Source organism: Bubalus bubalis, chromosome 23 (assembly GCF_019923935.1).
Source record: "Bubalus bubalis isolate 160015118507 breed Murrah chromosome 23, NDDB_SH_1, whole genome shotgun sequence".
In the NCBI taxonomy this organism is placed as follows: Eukaryota; Metazoa; Chordata; class Mammalia; order Artiodactyla; family Bovidae; genus Bubalus; species Bubalus bubalis.
This window is the reverse complement of record NC_059179.1, coordinates 12,278,525-12,294,339: the sequence shown is the minus strand read 5'-3', so window position 1 is coordinate 12,294,339 and position 15,815 is coordinate 12,278,525. Positions and strand designations below refer to the sequence as shown.

Here is a 15,815-nt window from a genome sequence, read left to right as displayed (position 1 = left end):
CTCCACCTGAAGAATATTTGGCATTTATCCCAGTTTCCAGCTTTTGAAAGGGCTCTTAGCAAGAATTCAGCTAAGAAAAATTACTGAAAATGATCCACTCAACAGGGTAGCTCGTTATCTTATAGGTTGTTCTAGATAATTGTTATGACAATTCTTATGGCAATTTATGGACTCCAAGAGTCCATGGAAAAAATGAGATAATGTTTTCAAGTCTTCCATGAGGTGAAAACTTAAACAGATACATTTTAATCTTAAAAGGTAAGATGAGGGAGATTCTAGGAAGGCAGAAGAGGAAGTATAGTTGAAGTAATTTCCCAATCCCCATAGATAGAACTAGACAGCAAAACTAAAAGCCTATGCATAACAAAAATAACACTCTTTCTAACCCCAAAGTACAAGTTGGTGACAAAAAATCTGCCAACTTCTAGAACTTCCTAGTGTTATAATTTCTGAAGGAGGAAGCATAAATGGAGTAACTAAAAAATGGAGTGACCTAAAGAATATAGGGAGCTTCAGTGGTAGCTCAGTGGTAAAGAATATACCTGCAATGTAGGAGACGTGAATTTGATCCCTGGAGAAGGAAATGGCAACCTGCTCCAATATTCTTGCCTAGGAAATCCCATGGACAGGGGATCCTGGTGGGCTCTGGTCCATGGGGTCACAAGAGTTGGACACAACTTAGCTACTAAACCACCACCACCACCAAAGAATATAGAATCTCAACCCAGGCCCTCACTGAAAAGCATGGAAGGCCGACTTCAGAACAACATCTAAAGCTGAGAATGGTTTTGACCACTTCAAAAGTAGACACACAAGAGGGACCCACAGCAAAGTCTAAAGAAATTGAGCAGTTTAGGCCCTGTGAACTTTGACACTGAGCAGGACTCCCTTCTAAGAGAGGGTTCAACAGTGAAGACAAATTAGTGGGAGTGGAATCAAAATTGAATAGGGTATGGGCAATGGAGACAAAGGACCGAGAAGATCAAGATAAAAATTGAGAGGGAAACAGAGCTAGAAAGCTTCAGAAGGCAAGTCGCCAAATTCTTGCACACTATATGAAAACAATAGAGGACACAGGGGACTTGTTAGACTAGGGAAAAAAAAAATGATCCTTAATTCTGCCTTCTGAAAGTCCAAGAAACCTAGCTGCAAATAGAATTGACCAGCATCTACTGTATTAGGAACAAATCCCACACAAAACTACTATAGAAAAGAATGTAGAGAAAAATAACATCCTTATGGATAACCAAAGCATACCAGATAGGCATCCCATTAGAAAATTTAAACTGTAACTTACTGTTCAAAACAAAAATATAAATATATGACTTAAAGAGCAATGTAAATAAGAATTAGAAAAACTTAGAAATGGGAAGACAAAACTAAAAGAAGAATTAGAACTAAAGGAGAGATAATTTTAGAAATTAAGACTGGACTAAAAAATACAGTGGAGAAAGATGAATAAATATAGTACATAATGTCTTAATATAAAAATAAAAAGGAAATGAGGTGAAAAGAATTTAAGAGAAAATAACCAATACTGAAGATAAAGAGAATCCAACACAAAAGTAATATGCATTCCTGAAGAAAATGCCAAAGCAGGGGGGAAAATATGAAAAACTATAATTCAAGAAAGCTTTTCTGAATTAAAAATGAAATATCTTTAACTATAATTTGAAAGAGTATACTGTGTACCTATGAATATCAACCTAGAACAATCAACAGAAAGGTACTTTTTAGTGTCAACCCTAAAAATAAAGTATTTGGTTATCTAGACAAAAATAGTAAATAAGAAATAATACTAAGTTATCTTCAAGCTATTAGACAGTAGTACCAATGCTGGGAAAAATTGAAGGCAGGAGGAGAAGAGGGCCACAGAGGATGAGATGGTTGGATGGCATCACCCATTCAATGGATGAACTTGGTCACACTCCAGGAGATGGTAAGGGACAGGGAAGCCTTGCGTGCTGTGGTCCATGGGGTCACAGAGTGGGACACAACTTGGCGACTGAACAACAAAAATTTTATACCAGAGACAAGTGGCTTAATATATAGGAAAGGACTTTATATCCAGCAAAGCTGACTTGCAAGTATAGAATAGCACATGTGTTATTGGCATACAAGAAGTAGCATGCTCTTGCCATGCTCCCTGAGGAATTAAATAGCAAATTCAGAAAATCCACATGTAGAGAGATACATCAATAAGACTGGTGGTAAGCACCAAATATACTTACTTATAGAATTAATAGCTATAGTTCTATAACTAATAGAATTAATTAATTCCAGTAGTCATGTATGGATGAAGAAGGCAGAGTGCTGAAGAATTGATGCCTTCAAATTGTGGTGTTGCAGAAGACTTCTGAGAGTCCCTTGGACAGCAAGGAGATCAAACCAGTCAATCCTAAAGGAAATCAATATTCATTGGGAAGACCAATGCTGAAGCTGAAATGCCAATATTCTGGCCACTGATATGAAGAACTGACTCAGTGCAAAAGACCCTGATGCTGAGAAAAACTGAGGGCAAGAGGAGATGGGGGCAACAGAGGATTAGATGGTTGGATGGTATCACTGACTCAATGGACATGAATCTGAGCAAACTCCAGGAGTAGTAAAGAGCAGTGAAGTCTGGCATTCTGCAGTCCATAGGATTGCAAAAAGTTAAATATGACTTAGTGACTGAACAACAATGAATAGAATTAATAGTGAATGTAAGTAGAAGGGAGAAAATATAGTATGTAATGGCTATATGCCCTTGTATGCAAATAAGCTATGCAAAAAGCCACACACACAAATAAGGGAAATGGAAACAACCAAAAAAATTTCTTAATTGTTTTCAGTTACCATAATTGGTGGTAATAGAATAGGTGTTACGTACATAATTAGAAGGAAAGTAAACGGGCAATTATGAGACTATTCTTCTATTGTCACCACCGTAGCTGAGAAGCATAACTCTTGGTAAAAAGTATGGTGTTTTAGATGTGATAAAGGAGAGATTAAGGAAAAAGGTGGTATGCCAACTAAGTTAACCCTTATTTACATTTTTAATTTCAGAACACACACTCTTTTACATATATATATACACACACACACACACACACACACACACATACATATGACATTTTTCTCTCTGGAAAGTTCTTCCTCCAGCTATATGCTTGGTTACCTTGCACGCTTATTTCAAACCTTGATATAAATATTACCTTATCAATGAAGCTAATCCTAACTCTGCAATATGCCCCACAGTCTAGTCTCCCTTATCTTGCTCTACTTTTTATTTTCTCTGTAGCATATATCCTTTTCTAACATACAATGCAGTTTATAAACTTATTATGTATATTACGTATTGCTTGTCTCCATTGCTAGAACATGAGTTTCTGTAGCACAGAAATATTTCTCTGGAATTCAGTGACGTAGCTCAAACATCTAGAACACTTAGAAGGTGCTCAAGTGTTGGATATGTTGGATGAATTGTTGAATTTCATTATATTACTAATAACTAAAAGTTTGTTTTGTTTGGATTACCTTCACTAATACAGATACTACCCTGGCTCACATGGTAAAGAAAACCATTTTCAAACTCAACTGAAAGCTGTTGGATATACTTTCACTGGATTGCAATTTATATGCTTCTGTCTAAATCCAGGGAGAACCAGGCTATGTAGATGCTCATTCAGTGCCATAGGGTATAATTAAAAGAAGTAGTCAAGTGCGTAAAATGAGCTCTCACATTTTAGATTATTGCTAGCAAAGGCCAAAAGCAAACTTTGTAAAATAAAAACAAGTTACAAGCATACTTCAATTGATTGTTCTTTGCAGATATTGCATTTTTTTTTCAAACTGAAGGTTTGCAGTGACCCTACAAAGAACAAGTCTATCACTGCCATTTTTCCAACAGCATTATTTTTTGATTAAGGTATTGTGCATTATTTTTTAGACATAATGCTATTACATACTTAATAGGCTACAGTGTAGTCTACACATAACTTTTATAGGCACTGGGAAATCAAAAAATTCATGACTTTCATTACTGCAATACTGACTTTATTGTAGTAGTCTGGAACGAACCTGAAATTTCTCCAAGTCATGCCTTAAAGAACATAAAAAAATCTTGTAGAACAGTGAGAATAAATATAGTTCTCTACTCTATACTGTTTCTAGGAAATTATTTTTTAAAATTGATCCCTCAAGGACTCTTTTTTATAAAGCATCAAAATGTACTATTTGAAATCAGCATTATAGACTAAAACGCTCTAGTTTTGTAATCTATCTAGACAATAGATTGTTTTGTAAAGCATGTTCCCAGGAGAAAGATAATGTATGCACTTGAATCAACAGAGGGATTTTAATACACTGTTTAAATCTAGACTTTTAAAAATAATAATGTAAAAGATGTTCTCCATTTCCCATTTAAAAAATTTAGTTTTCTCAGGTATGCATATTGTACATTTCTTAAATGCAATATTTGAAGACATTTGTCAGTTGGTGCAGGGGACCCCAACATCAGAGGCTCTGTGTCACGTATCTTTCATCCATCCTTCCAGATATACTCCCTACCCTGCCTCACCCCTACCTGTGCTAGCACTCTGGCCATATGGACTATATCAACATATCCATATCCCTCTAGTTTCTGTTTTGTTTCAGCCAATAGGGATCTCTGGCAGGAGATCAGAATGAGGTAGGGAAGTGAAGGAGTGAAGTGAGTGCATCTGTTTCTCTTGGCTGTCTCTCTGAAAGGTTGTCTTGAATCGGCTGCCTTCAAAGCCACTGTCTGTTAAGGTTAGTGCTCCTCCCAAGGGTTATAACTCTTCCAAAATAGCCTATGTGAAACTGCATTATATTGGTTAAATCTGCATGTCTTTGTGTTATTTACCTTGCACTTCTAGCAAAGTTGACCATAGTTTCATATACCTGTTCCTTTCTTCATTCTTCTGTAGGGTTATTCGGTTGTAGAGTTTCCCTACAAATTCAGAGTAACAATTCTTTTTTGTCATATACATTGCAAATAACATTTTTTGGTCTTTGACTCACCTTTTGAGTTTATTCGTCATTGGTTCTTTGTAATACACATGATTTAAATTTTAATACAGTAAAGTTACCAATCTTTTATTCGTGGTTTGTTCTTTTTGTGTGCTTTACTTAAAGGCTTCTTTTCTATCCTTGTGTAAAAGATAGTTTCCTATGTTTTCTTCTTAAATTATTAAACTTTTGTTTTTGACATTTGGGACTGTATTTATTCAAACTCCTCCAAAGTCTACAGAAACAGTAATAAAATAAATAAAACTCAACTCATTGTTTTCCTTAGCATCATTTTGAATTTATCTACTATATTTGAGTTCCTTATTGAGTTATATTAATGAAAGATATGAACGGTACCTTTACAAAGCCTTACTTAATTTTAATCTGCCACTTACCTGTTATATATATTTCAGTTGCATAATCATTATTAACCTTATATTTATTCATCTATAAAACTGGAGTAATTATAAACTGTCTCACTAGACTAAAACTTAAATTATTGTGTATAGTATAGTATACTAGTATACTATAGTATACTAGTATAAACTTTACAAACTAGAAAATTATAAACATATTTTAATTAATATTCTTTACTGATTTTTCTGTCAGGATTCCCTGTTAAAAATACTGACTGGCACTAGTTTTCTATTCATTTATTAAACTAATACACACTGATCAGCTAACATTAGCCCATTTCACTCATAAAAATCTCTATTCTCTTCCTCAGAGAAAATTTTAGATCCAGCTTAGGTGAAAAAAGAAAAGCAACAGTTATCATTCCACTTTGAAATTGCTATAAATGAAAGATTTATTTTGTGTCTCTGCAAGATTCAACATTACCAGATGGCCAACATGGAAATCAGATTGGTTATATTCTTTGCAGCCAAAGATGGAGAAGCTCTATACAGTCAGCAAAAACAAGACCGGGAGCTGACTGTGGCTCAGATCATGAACTCCTTATTGCCAAATTCAGACTTAAATTGAAGAAAGTAGGGAAAACCACTAGATCATTCAGGTATGACCTAAATCAAATCCCTTATGATTATATAGTGGAAGTATAGAGAAATAGATTTAAGGGGCTATATCTGATAGACAGAATGCCTGAAGAACTATGGATGGAGGTTTGTGACATTGTACAGGAGACAGGGATCAAGATCATCCCCATGGAAAAGATATGCAAAAAAAGCAAAATGGCTGTCGAGGAAGACTTACAAATAACTGTGCAAACAAGAGAAGTGAAAAGCAAAGGAGAAAAGGAAAGATATGCCCATTTGAATGCAGAGTTCCAAAGAATAGCCAGGTGAGATAAGAAAGCCTTCCTCAGTGATCAGTGCAAAGAAATAGAGGAAAATGATAGAATGGGAAAGACTAGAGATCTTTTCAAGAAAATTAGAGATACCAAGGAAACATTTCATGCAAAGATGGGCTCAATAAAGCCCATCTTTATTGGTACGGACCTAACAGAAGCAGAAGATATTAAGAAGAGGTGGCAAGAATACACAGAAGAACTGTACAAAAAATATCTTCACGACCCAGATAATCACGATGGTGTGACTACTCACTTAGAGTCAGACATCCTGGAATGTGACATCAAGTGGGCCTTGGGAGGCATCACTACAAACAAAGCTAGTGGAGGTGATGGAATTCCAGTGGAGCTATTTCAAATCCTGAAAGATGATACTGTGAAAGTGCTACACTCAACATGCCAGCAAATTTGAAAAACTCAGCAGTGGCCACAGGACTGGAAAAGGTCAGTTTTCATTCCCATCCCAAAGAAAGGCAATGCCAAAGAATGCTCAAACTACCACACAATTGCACTCATCTCACACACTAGTAAAGTAATGCTCAAAATTCTCCAAGCCAGGCTTCAGCAATATGTGAACTGTGAACTTCCAGATGTTCAAGCTGGTTTTAGGAAAGGCAGAGGAACCAGAGATCAAATTGCCAACAGCCGTTGGATCATCGAAAAAACAAGAGAGTTCCAGAAAAGCATCTATTTTTGCTTTATTGACTATGCCAAAGCCTTTGACTGTGTGGATCACAATACACTGTGGAAAAATCTGAAAGAGATGGGAATACCAGACCACCTGACCTGCTTCTTGAGAAATCTGTATGCAGGTCATGAAGCAACAGTTAGAACTAGACATGGAACAACAGACTGGTTCCAAATAGGAAAAGGAGTACATCAAGGCTGTATATTGTCATCCTGCTTATTTAACTTATATGTAGATTCATCATGAGAAACACTGGGCTGGATAAACACAAGCTGGAATCAAGATTGCTGGGAGAAATATCAATAACCTCAGATATGCAGATGACACTACCCTTATGGAAGAAAGTGAAAAAGAATTAAAGAGCCTCTTGATGAAGGTGAAAGAGGAAAGTGAAAAAGTTGGCTTAAAGCTCAACATTCAGAAAATGAAGATCATGGCATCTGGTCCCATCACTTCATGGCAAATAGATGGGGAAACAGTAAAAACAGTGGCTGACTTTATTTTTGGGGCTCCAAAATAACTGCAGATGGTGATTGCAGCCATGAAATTAAAAGACGTTTGCTCCTTGGAAGAAAAGCTATGACCAAACTAGACAGCATATTCAAAAGCAGAGACATTACTTTGCCAACAAAGGTCCATCTAGTCAAGGCTATGGTTTTTCCAGTAGTCATGTACGGATGTGAGAGTTGGACTATAAAGAAGGCTGAGTGCCGAAGAATTGATGCTTTTGAACTGTGGTGTTGGAGAAGATTCTTGAGAGTCCTTTGGACTGCAAGGAGATCAAATCAGCCTATCCTAAAGGAGATCAGTCCTAGTGTTCAATGGAAGGACTGATATTGAAGCTGAAACTCCAATACTTTAGCCACCTGATGCAAAGAGCTGACTCATTTGAAAAGACCCTGATGCTGGGAAAGATTGAGGGCAGGAGGATAAGGGGACAACAGAGGATGAGATGGTTGGATGGCATCACCGACTCAATGGAGATGAGTTGAGTAGACTCTGGGAGTTGGTGATGGACAGGAAGGCCTGGAGTGCTGTGATCCTTTGGGTAATGATGAGTTGGACACAACTGAGCAAATGAACTGAACTGAACTGAATTTATTATCCACATGTTTTTAATCATTTTTAGTTTTTATCTAGATGCCTGTTTAATAAACTACATGACTTTATCCATTATCTAGCTCGCAACCAATCACCATGTAAGACTTGTGGGCATAGCCAGTGCTCTGCCACTTTGAAAACTATAAGGTCAGATTGGTCAACTCTGGTGGGTTAGATGCCGGAAATATCAGGATTTTCAGCAACATCAGCCAGCCATTTTGACTACCATGTCAATTGATTCAGATTGACTGAGAAGCAATGTTATGAACTCTGTGGGGAGTATGTGTTGCTATAACTGAAAACCTCAGCTCCCAAGTGGCTTACTTGGGTCATTCAACCTTCATGAGAAAGCATAGGAATCATTGTGTTCACATTGTTACCATGGTGACCAATTCTGCTAAATAGAAATCCGGGAAAATGCCCATCATAAGGTTGTATTGTTGTTTAAAAAGCGTGAGTAGTAAAACATGTTTATATCATAGATTTGGTCTCACTGGGGTTGAGTTATGTTCCTAATGTGTGGCCAGATGTTTTGTATCACTCTCCTCTTTTCAAAAAGTAAAAAGTTTGCTATACAGGCATTCTTGTTTATGAATATCAGCATATATGTTTCCACAGATTATTTTGAGCAGGGGTGGTTTCTGGTGGGTCTTCCCAGGTGGCTCAGTGGTAAAGAATCCACCTGCTAATCTAGGAGACCAGAAGATACTGGTTTGATCCCTAGGTCAGGAAGATGCCCTAGAGGAGGAAATGGCAACCCATTCCAGTATTCTTCCCTGGAAATATCCCATGGACAGAAGAGCCTGGTGGGCTACAGTCCATGGGGGTGCAAAGAGTCAGACCCAGTGAGCCCGCATGCTAACTAATGGTTTCTGGCGAGGCCCAGAAAACCTGCTAGACAAATTCTAAAAGAGCTATAACACTTCCACAGAGTATTTTAAATTAGTTTCATGTTGTATTTTGTGTTGAGGGAAAAAAAAAATCTCTGAAACATCCCAACCAAATCTTTGAAAAATGATTACATATATAAAATCTATCATCTTAAAACATTTCTTTTATTTTTATTGAGACATAATTGACATATAAGATTGTGTGAATTTAAGATATATGATATGTTGATTTTATACCTTTATATACTGCAATATGAATACCACCACAGCATTAACTAATATCTTTATCATGTTGCATAGTTATTTCTTTTTTGTTGAGAGACCATTTAAGATCTAAAACCATTGAGGTGTATAATACAATATTGTTAACTATAATCACTAGATTAGAGAGATCTCCAGAACTTACTGATCTTCTAACTGGAAGTTTGTACCTTTTAATGAACATCTCCCCAAACTGAGTAATCCACAACCCCTTATAACCATTATTCTACTCTCTGCTTCTAGAAGTTTGGCTTTTAGGTTACATGTATACAGGCTATCATAGAGTATCTATTGTTCTCTCTGATTTATCTCACTTAGCATAATGCTTTCAAAATCTGTGTGATCAGAAATAGAATTTCTTTCTCATGGCTGAATAATATTTCATTTTATGGGAAGATAGATATAGATACAGAAGCTATACATAGGTGTACACATAGATAGATCTTCTTTGTACATCCAATGGATTTATGGAGATTTAGGTTGTTTCTATATCTTGGTTATTGTGAATAATGCTGCTGTGAGACTGTAGATATCTTTTCAATATCCTGATTTCATTTCCTTTGGATATATACTCATAAGTGGGATTGCCAGTCAAATGGCATTAATAGTTCCATTTTAAGTATTTTAAAGAACTTTCATTCTTTTCTCCATAGTAGCTGAACCAATTTATATTTATATATAAATAGTGCACAATTCTCCACATCCTCACTTGTTAAATCTTGTCTTCTTAATGATAGTCAGTCTAATGGGTGTTAGGTGATATCTTATGGAGGTTTTGATTTGCATTTATCTGATGATTAGTGATGCTGAGAATCTTATTTATGTACCTGTTATCCACTTGTATGTATTCTTTAGAAAAATTTCTGTTCATTCTTCTGTCCATTTTAATTGATTATTATTATTGAATTGTATGAGTTCTTTATATACTTTGGATATTAATCCTTTATCCACTATATGGTTTACACATATTTTCTCCCATCCAAAGGTTCAGTTCAGTTCAGTTCAGTCGCTCAGTCATGCCCGACTCTTTGCGACCCCATGAATCGAAGCATGCCAGGCCTCCCTGTCCATCACCAACTCCCGGAGTTCACCCAAACTCACATCCATGGAGTCAGTGATGCCATCCAGGCATCTCATCCTCTGTCGTCCCCTTCTCCTCCTGCCCCCAATCCCTCCCAGCATCAGAGTCTTTTCCAGTGAGTCAACTCTTCCTATGAGGTGGCCAAAGGACTGGAGTTTCAGCTTTAGCATCATTCCTTCCAAAGAAATCCCAGGGCTGATCTCCTTCAGAATGGACTGGTTGGATCTCCTTGCAGTCCAAGGGACTCTCAAGAGTCTTCTCCAACACCACAGTCAAAAGCATCAATTCTTTGGTGCTCAGCCTTCTTCACAGTCCAACTCTCACATCCATACATGACCACAGGAAAAACCATAGCCTTGACTAGACGGACCTTTGTTGGCAAAGTGATGTCTCTGCTTTTGAATATGCTATCTGGGTTGGTCATAACTTTCCTTCCAAGGAGTAAGCGTCTTTTGATTTCATGGCTGCAGTCACCATCTGTAGTGATTTTGGAGCCCAGAAAAATAAAGTCTGACACTGTTTCCACTGTTTCCCCATCTATTTGCCATGAAGTGATGGGACCAGATGCCATGATCTTCGTTTTCTGAATGTTGAGCTTTAAACCAACTTTTTCACTCTCCACTTTCACTTTCATCAAGAGGCTTTTTAGTTCTTCTTCACTTTCTGCCATAAGGGTGGTGTCATCTGCATATCTGAGGTTATTGATATTTCTCCCGGCAATCTGGATTCCAGCTTGTGTTTCTTCCAGTCCAGCGTTTCTCATGATGTACTCTGCATGTAAGTTAAATAAACAGGGTGACAGTATACAGCCTTGACATACTCCTTTTCCTATTTGGAACCAGTCTTTTGTTCCATGTCCAGTTCTAACTGTTGCTTCCTGACCTGCATACAGATTTCTCAAGAGGCAGGTCACCTTTTCATTGGTTGGTTTTTTCTTTGCTGTGCAGAAGATTTATAGTTTGATGATTTGTTTATTTGTTTATTTTTTGTTTATTAACAAATAACAAATCTCCCATTTGTTTATTTTTTATTTTGTTACTGTGCTTTTGGCATCATATTAAAAAAAAATCAGTGCCAACAGGAACATGAAGATTTTCCCCTATGCTTTCCTCTAGGGTTTTTACAATTTCAGATATTTTGTTGAAGTCTCTAATGAATTTTGAACTAATTTTTGTGACTAATGTAATGCTGCTGCTGCTGCTGCTAAGTCGCTTCAGTTGTGTCCGAGTCTGTGTGACCCCATAGACAGTAGCCCACAAGGCTCCCCAATCCCTGGGATTTTCCAGGCAAGAAAACTGGGGTGGGTTGCCATTTCCTTCTCCAATGCAGGGAAGCGAAAAGTGAAAGTGAAGTCGCTCAGTCCTGTCCGACTCTCAGCAACCCCGTGGACTGCAGCCCACCAGGCTCCTCCGTCCATGGGATTTTCCAGGCAAGAGTGCTGGAGTGGGGTGCCATTGCCTTCTCCAACTAATATAATATAGAAGTCTAATTTCACTTTTCTGCATGTGACTATCCAGTTTTTTTTAACACCACTTATTGAAGAGACTCATCTTTGCCCATTGAGTATTCTTGGCTCTGTTGTTAACTATTAGTTGATCATATACATAGGCTTATTTTTTTATCTCTATTTTGTTCCATTTTTGTACAGTTCTATTTTTATGCCAAGTTAGTATACTGTTTTAATTGCTATAGCCTTTTACTATAGTTTGAAATCAGAAAGTTTAATGCTTCCAGCTTTGTTCTTCTGTCTCAAGATTAATTTGGCTGTTTGGGATCTTCTGTTCAGCTCACTTCAGTCCAGTCACTCAGTCATGTCCGACTCTTCAAGACCCCATGGACTGCAGCATGCCAGGCCTCCCTGTCCATCACCAACTCCCAGAGTTTACCCAAACTCATGTCCATTGAGTTGGTGATGCCACATAAACATCTCATCCTCTGTCGTCCCCTTCTTCTCCTGACTTCAATATTTCCCAGCATCAGTGTCTTCAAATGAGTCAGCTCTTTGCATCAGGTGATCAAAGTATTAGTGAGAGGGTAACAGGCAGGAAGGCCAGGGGTCTCCAAACGGAGGAAATAGCCTGCAAGTGTCAGACATGTTTATCTCTCTTAAGTGGCACTGGTTTCACCTGAAGTTAACTATTCTCAAACCTTGAGTTAACCAATACATTTTTCTTATGGAAATGTTTGTCTTAAGCTACGTTAATGTACTATGCATGTACCCCAAACTCTGTCTTCAAGTCGGTTCCGCCCAATGGCTCAGAACCTACTTGACAAACCAGTATGTTATACTCAGATATTGTTCCCCTAATCTATGTAAACAAAACTATTTGTATGGTAATCTGCCTTTCTACAAGATTCGAGATAATCATTTTATGGCCCGGGATGAATCATCTGGTGTCAAGATTATCCCAAAATAAATCTTATGGGTGAGGGTCCTGGTGCCATTCTGAGTTTTAAGACATTCCTTTCTTTCATTAACAGACTGCTAGTGACTATATAACATCCAGCTGAAGACTAGCAGAGGGGTACTCTTTCTGCCCCCTTCTGATGCCTATGTCAGAATCTTTCTCTATCTCCTTTATACTTTAATAAAACTGTATTACACAAAAGCTCTGAGCGATCAAGCCTCATCTCTGGCCCCGAATTGAATTCTTCTCCTCCAGAGGCCAAGAATCCCAGTGTCTTTTCATTCAGCAACAACCTTTCATTAGAATTTCAGCTTCAACATCAGTCCTTCCAGTGAACCCTTCAATGCTCAGGACTGATCTCCTTTAGGATGGACTGGTTGGATCTCCTTGCAGTCCAAGGGATTCTCAAGAGTCTTCTCCAATGCCATAGTTTAAAAGCATCAATTCTTCAGCACTCAGCCTTCTTTATAGTCGAACTCTCACATCCATACATGACCACCAGAAAAACCATAGCCTTGACTAGATGGACCTTTTTTGGCAAAGCAATGTCTTTGCTTTTGAATATGCTATCTAGGTTGGTCATAGCTTTTCTTCCAAGGAGCAAACATCTTTTAATTTCATGGCTGCAGTCACCATCTGCAGTGATTTTGGAGCCCAGAAAAATAAAGTCAGCCACTGTTTTCACCATTTCCCTGTTTGCCATGAAGTGATGGGACCGGATGCCATGATCTTAGTTTTCTGAATGTTGAGCTTTAAGCCAACATTTTTAGCCTCGTCTTTCACTTCCATCAAGAGGCTCTTTAGTTCCTCTTCACTTTCTGGCATAAGGGTTGTGTCATCTTCATATCTGAGGTTATTGATATTTTTCCCGGCAATCTTGATTCCAGCTTGTGCTTTATCCAGCCTAGCATTTCTCATGATGTAATCTGCATATAAGTTAAATAAGCAGGATGGCAATATACAAAGGGATCTTCTGTGATTCTATACAAATTTTAAAATTGTTTTTTTCTGTTTCTGTAAAAATGTCACTGGAATTCTGATAGAGATTGCATTGAAACTATAGATGGCTTTGAGTAAAATGTACTTTTTAGTAACACTAATTCTTCTATCCATAAACAAGAGCTATTTTTCAATTTGTTTATATCTTCTTTAATTTCTTTCATCAAAGTCTTGTAGTTTTCATTATACAGGTCTTTTACTTCTTTGGTTAAATTTATTTATGAGTCTTTTATTGGTTTTGATGCTACTATGAATGGCATTGTTTTTCATTTCTTTTTAAGATATTTGATTATTAGCATATAGAAATGCAACTGATTTCTCTATATTAATTTATATTCTGCAGCTTTACTGAACTTGTTAATTAGTTTCAACAGTTTTTTGTTTGAGTCTTTAGTATTTTGTATATGTAAGATTGTATTATCTGTAAAAAATCATAATTTTACTTTTTCCTTGACAATTTGGATGCCTTTTATTTATTTATCTTTCTTTGATTGCTCTGATGGGAACTTCCTGAACTACATTGAGTAAGAGTGCTGAGAGTGGGCATCTTTGTCTTGTTCCCCATTTAGAGTAAAAATTTCAGCCTTTCACAGTTCAGTATGAGGTTAGCTGTGGCCTTTGTTATATATGGGCTTCCCTGATAGCTCAGTTGGTAAAGAATCCAGCTGCAGTGCAGGAGAACCTGGTTTGATTTTCCTGGGTTGGGAAGATTCACTAGAGAAAGGATAGCTTAGCCACTCCAGTGTTCTTGAGCTTCCCTGGTGGCTCAGCCAGTAAAGAATCCACTCGCAATGTGGGAAACCTAGGTTCAATCCCTGGATTGGGAAGATCCCCTGGAGAAGGGAAAGGCTACCCACCTCAGTATTCTGGTCTGGAGAATTCCATGGACTGTAGAGTCCATGGGGTCACAAACAACTGGACACAACTGAGTGACTTTCACTTTTGTTATATATGGTCTTTGTTGAGGGGTAGATTGCATATCTTCACTTCACCTAGTTGTTCTGGAATTTTATGTTGTTCCTTTATTTGGGACATATTCCTCCTGCATCTCATTTTGTCTAACTTTCTGTGATTGTGATTTCCATTCTGTGGGCTGCAAGGTTGCAGTTCTTCTTGCTTCTGCTGCCTGCCACCTGGTGGATGAGGCTAAGGCATTGGTGCAGGCTTCTTGGCTGGAGGGACTGGTTCCTGTCCACTGGTGGCTGGAGCTGGGTTTTGTCCTTCCAGGAGGCAGGGCCATATCAAAGGGCATGTCTAGAGGGCCGTGGGCTCAGTAAGACTTTAAGCAGCCTGTCTGCTTATGGCTGGGGCTGTGTTTCAGCCCTGTTGATCGGCCTGAGGCATCCCAGCACTGGAGACTACAGGCTGTTGAGTGGTGCCACGTGTTGGTAAGAAAATGGCAACCTTCAAGAGGCCAATGAGGGCTCCCCAGAACTGTTGCTACCAGCGTCTTTGCCTCTGCAGTGAGTCACAGCCACCCCTGCGCTTGTCAGAGACCCTTCATTACTTTCAGGCCATCTGGCCCAGTCTCTTTGAAGTCACTGCTTTTTCCCCTGAGTCTTGGTGTGTGAAACCTTGTGTGTGCCATCCAAGAGTGGAGTTTGTTTCCCCCAGCCCTGCAGATTTACTGTTCTCAAACCCCACTTGTCTTCAAAGTCATATTCTCTGAGGGCTCCTTCTGTCACCAGACCTCCAGGTTGGGGAGCCTGATATGGGGCTCAGAACTTTCCCTCCTGTGGGAGATCCTCTGTGGTATAATTATTTTCCAGTTTGTAGGTCACCCACCTGGCATGTAGGAGATTTGATTTTATCGTGGTTGTGCTCCCTCCTAGCATCTCACTGTGGCTTCTTTTTGTCTTTGGATGTAGGGTATCTCAGGTTGATGGAGGCTTCACTCTCTGGAGTATAGCAGGGTTCAGGGAAGGACAACTCACATAATTTGAAGTCAAATGCCAACATTTTATCAGTCAAAGGAAATCATAGGTCTTGTGCAATTTGGAAATACAATCTTACTCTATGATCAGAAGGACAAAAATCAGAAGTACTACATGGACAATATGAGGCAGTT

At 38.2% G+C, this 15,815-nt stretch overlaps 1 long non-coding RNA gene and 1 other non-coding gene across 3 annotated transcripts in view; one reads left to right on the top strand and one right to left on the bottom strand.

The window, feature by feature from the left end:
* The window catches only part of LOC123331334, a 477,797-nt gene that overhangs the window by 307,871 nt on the left and 154,111 nt on the right, over positions 1–15,815 (top strand). The window lies entirely within an intron of this gene.
* Positions 8,973–9,033, bottom strand: LOC112581677. The gene has a single exon (XR_003106298.2). It is a non-coding gene; the product is annotated as a U7 small nuclear RNA (small nuclear RNA).